Below are 5,000 nucleotides of genomic sequence, written 5' to 3' on the forward strand. Positions count from 1 at the left end.
AATCTCTGAAATGAACAAATCGAACCAAGAGACCCAAAATTGTTGACTAGACTTTTAAATTTTGCATCACACAATTCACTGTGTGAAACATTAAAGAATTTGATACTGTCCGTAATCATATCTGAATATTATCTATCAATGTATCTGCAAGCTTAACATTGAACATTGCATTGCAGTGTGGCAGCTTTTGATTAAAAGATTTTTGGATTAAAATTTTCCTGACTTTGAAAACTGCTAATGTTTTTTATTTGTTGCTTTACATCCCATTCCAGAAAATTTTACTCACTGAAGTGCCCCATTATCTGAGAGGGATTTACTCACTGAAGTGCCCCATTATCTGAGAGGGATTCATTCACTGAAGTGCCCCATTATCTGAGAGGGATTCACTCACTGAAGTGCCCCATTATCTGAGAGGGATTCACTCACTGAAGTGCCCCATTATCTGAGAGGGATTTACTCACTGAAGTGCCCCATTATCTGAGAGGGATTTTTATCATACCAAACACCACTATGGGCCAAAGACATAATCTGATGAGCTTGGTTATCCTCTGAAATTCAATATCATTAAAGTGACATTTTTAAAAACTTATTTTTTCCATGCACCATTAATGATTGGAACTTTCTACCAGACACTGTGAATTTGTGTAAAACCCTAGTCTAATAACCATTTACTGTGGATTTACAGTAAGTGTGAACGAGACATATCGGCAAGTACATGACGTGCTTCAGATAGTTCATTTGGAAAGTCCCCGAGTGATTTTAAAGAGCGCTTTTGATAGGTTGGTTAAATTATAGGTAGGCGGTCCCAAGTATTTGGCATTATATTATCTCGTGCCTAACAAGTGTAAGTTTCACTATTTGATTTCAGTGTAAATTGCACCGTACGTAGCGTGAGATTCAATATCGGTTTTGATTTGACAACGGAGATTTGAGATTACGTTAATAAAATGTCTTGTAAAGTTTATCTTATATATACTAGATATCTGCATGTATAAGAGTGATGGGATATCTTATAAAGAAAAAAATATAAGATGTCTTATAAAAGATACAAGATATCTCGTAAACTTTAGAAGATATAACTTTTATCAGATACCTTATAAATTTTATCTTTTAAACAGGAATAACCGTGTTATACTTATAATCCATCGCAGTATCAATAGGTATGGGAGGGGGAATACAGGGTGAAAAAGGCGAGCTCCGATATGTATAGAAAAGGCAGGATAGCAATATCCCAGAATTCAAATAGTGCTGAATATTGAAAAGAAAAGAAAAAGACGGGATCGAAAATGCTGCGGGAAAAGGCAGGATCCGCAGTTGCCTCTATATCCCAATACAAATTGAAAGGTTACTCCCTTAAATTCCTGTAGATACTTGTCAGTTTTAAGTGATCAGAAATTTCAGTACATGTTTCTATAGGCGATTTTGTCCGTTTAAGAACAATGCTTTTGTTTTGTTGTCTCTTTCACATTCGCAGTTTCCATATCGTTATTTTAAAATAAATCTCTCGGAGGATATTTTCGAAATCTTGCAAAGCATTGGAAAAGATCATGTCGGAAAAATTTCTAAATTCAAATAGTTAGGGGGAAGAGGGGGTAAAAACTCGTAAGTTTCTGTCATCCGACATCAATTACACGTTAGTGGGGGAAAAAGACAACTGACTTTAAAACCACATAATAATACATTTTAATAAACGTTTAATAGTTTCAATGTACACTTTCATTTGTTTTACTTGTTAATCGATTAGTTTCAACATGCTTCATATTTAGTTTTGTATTGGGGGGGGGGGGGGGGTGTCTTGGTGAGAACTATGCAAACTCAGTTTTCTCTTACATTGAACATTTGATCTCGCCCCTAAAATAATTTGTCAGATTAAGTAATAAGATCAATAGATATTCTACTTCGAGAAAACATTTATTTTCAACACATGGCATGCTTTGATGTCTTTTACTGTTATATATACCCACATTTTCGTAAGAAATTCGGAAGTAACCATCGCTAGATACTGTTAATTGAATGAACAACGGCAAGTTCTGTGAATTCTAGCAAAAACTAAATTCCCCAAACCACCCCTCTCCTGTACATGTAACACATTATTAAAGAAATTCAGCATTTCGTTAGCATTCTATAACGTCATAATAAACCACAGCAAAGGTCGATTGTTAATGTTGCGATACTGGCGTACCTTTGAACCTATATCACTGGTCCACCCCTAACTGTATGTCCATAGGAGTTTGAAATTTTATCAATAAAGTTAATAAAATGTACTTGATTGACCAAGCCTTGAGCTATGGTCAATCAAGTACATTTTATTAACTTTATTGATAAAATTTCAAGTTCCTATGGTATGTCCATGATTGCGATTACCCGTTGTACGAACGCGACACTCGCTTCGTCAATATATATATATATATATAAAGTCTCTTTTTTGGAAGTAAAATACAGAAAAAACTCTAAACACTTTGTTGAAATATTTCGACCATGTTACCGGTCTTCTTCACGAAAACACGACTGAAGAAGACCGGTAACCGGTCGAAATATTTCAACAAAGCGTTTAGAGTTTCTCTCTCTCTCTCTCTATATATATATATAAAACTGACTCGGCCTAAATTGCAATAAAATCAGTAGCAAAGAAATTTTCAACACTTCGTTCGTGTTCAGACCACAGGGGCTCGTCACGAATTGACCTTCTCTATTCTATATTTACATTTATTTGTAAATATAGAATAGACAATGTCAAATTTTAAAAAGACAAATATTTCGTGACGAGTCCCTGTATTCAGACGAAATATGCTTCTCTTGGATTTTCTTTTCAGTTTCAAGTTCTTGAAAGTCATTTTCCTAAAAATTTCTCGCAGTTCTACAAGTTAAAGACACCTTTGGTACATTGTCAGGGGTACAAATATTTCTTCTTAATAAATTTTGTCTGATTTCTCTATTAATATACACTTGATTTCTTTTTAATTTCATACTCGATTAACAAAAGTACATCCGGTGTGAGCATTGCCGGTGTGAGCTTCGTTGGCGACATTTTCGGTGCAAGAGTTCCCATGATTGACAATTTTATAACGTGGCCTTTGTGACGCCTAATTTCTTACTGATTTTACCATAAAATAAACTCTCGGCATGTAATTTTAAAATCAACGTCATTGTTTTAGTTGGTATTGGTTTTCCCTTTTCGCAGTCTCTTCCATCGTGCTAAAAGATTATGTAATGACACGCCAGTGTAAAGACACGTGTGACCATCTAAAATTATTTTTATTCCCGCCCCTTTAAATATTGGTCCAATCGCAGTGATTGTTCTTTCCTTGATGCGTCAACATTGACAGATTTGTTTTGAAACCAACTATCCGAGACCTCGAATGAACTTGAGAAGCTGAGTCGTTCACACTTACTGTAAATTCACAGTAAAGCTGCCATCTTGTCTACTTTCTAGGGCTGTCTGACTGCCTAGTGTATCTAACAGAAATGAATTTTATAGAGAAAGTGACACCTTGAAATGGCCAAGAAGGGAAAGCTCAAGTCCGCACACCAACAAAGAAAGGCTCTGAGTTTAGTGAACGGACGAATTTATAGGGTTGAAAACAAGAGAATTTAAATTACAATAGAAGATACTAGTGATAAAATAAGAATGGCATGGGTAAGAATAATACAACCCAGAAAAGTGTTCAGTTTACTACACTTCTCTCTTTATGAATTATCAAATTTAGTTTTTAGTGCATTTTACTATCTGAAGCCTACTATCAAATCATAATGTATCTTATTCTATCATTAAGTCATTCAGAATAACATAAAACTATCCAATGTATAACTTATCTTATTCAAGTTTGTGAGAGCAACCATCTCTAATTAATATCAAAGTAAGAAAAATGTTCTGAAAAAAGACAATTAAAGAAAATGCGATGTTAATAATAAAAAGAATTTCAAATATGAATTGATCAGAAAAGGTGAGTTTCGAGCAACTTGCTCCGGTTTAATTGACACTGACATTGACAATGGTATGTTCTGTACCTTGTGTTAGAAATTCAGCGCTATTGCCAGCACTTACCAGTAATAAAGCGTGCAGCGAGTGGCCTGAAGGCTGCTCATGAAGCAAGCTCTAACAGTAACACATGTATAGGAGAGAATTCGTCAAAACAAGCAATAAAAGTTGACATATTATCACAAAATATTTTCTTTCCTGGATGCCACCATCTTGAACGCTTCAAGACAAAGTCTTTGCAGGCTGTGACCTTCCCATACTTTGTCAAGACCTCTGATGACTATGATCAACTCATAATTATTTTATAGGACTTTAAAATTGAAGGTTTAGGGTCGGGGGTAAAAACTAGGGACAGTTGGGTAACCGGAACTGCACAGTTTTTTATTTGGCCTGATTCATATTAAATGAGATGTGTTCTCTATCCTCAAGTCTTGGCACTGTATACACCAACTGCGTTATAGACGCTGCACTCACCCCAATGGTAGCACTGCAAACATTACATACGACTTACTAAATTGATAGCATCCGTGCAATTTTTAATACTGAGTTATTGCATAAAAACTTGTTACACTTTTAACAAGAATTGAAATAAAACATTGCATAAGCATTCAAAACGAATTTGAGTTGAAAACTTTTGGATAACAAAGTTTTTCATTTGGACAAGTGAAAGGAATAACTGATAGTTCTAGTGTGCATTTGTTCGGTATCTGATGCAATGGTTTGGGGGTTCAGTGATGACAGTGATTTCATGCAAGGATTGGTCATGTTTAATGGTGCATTGTCACAATTTCTTGAATGCATTTGTAGTAAACTAAATGCTTTGCAGCAGGCTGTGAGCCTAAACCATTGTCACCGAACTCCCAAACTATCCGCGCCAAACTCTCGAACCGTTGCATATGCCAACTCCCGAAGCGCATTAACTGTCGAACAACCAGTGAAAGTTTTGTGCTTTCTTGCCCAAAACCCAAAGGCATGTGAAGAGAAAGTTGATGTCTACCTCTGCTTCCTCTAATAACTTTCT

At 35.5% G+C, this 5,000-nt stretch overlaps 1 protein-coding gene across 1 annotated transcript in view; it reads right to left on the reverse strand.

Annotated features, from left to right (window-relative positions):
- LOC125658498 (uncharacterized) overlaps positions 1-5,000 on the reverse strand; it is an 11,602-nt gene that overhangs the window by 5,664 nt on the left and 938 nt on the right. The window lies entirely within an intron of this gene.

Source organism: Ostrea edulis, chromosome 9 (genome assembly GCF_947568905.1).
Source record: "Ostrea edulis chromosome 9, xbOstEdul1.1, whole genome shotgun sequence".
Lineage (NCBI taxonomy): Eukaryota > Metazoa > Mollusca > Bivalvia > Ostreida > Ostreidae > Ostrea > Ostrea edulis.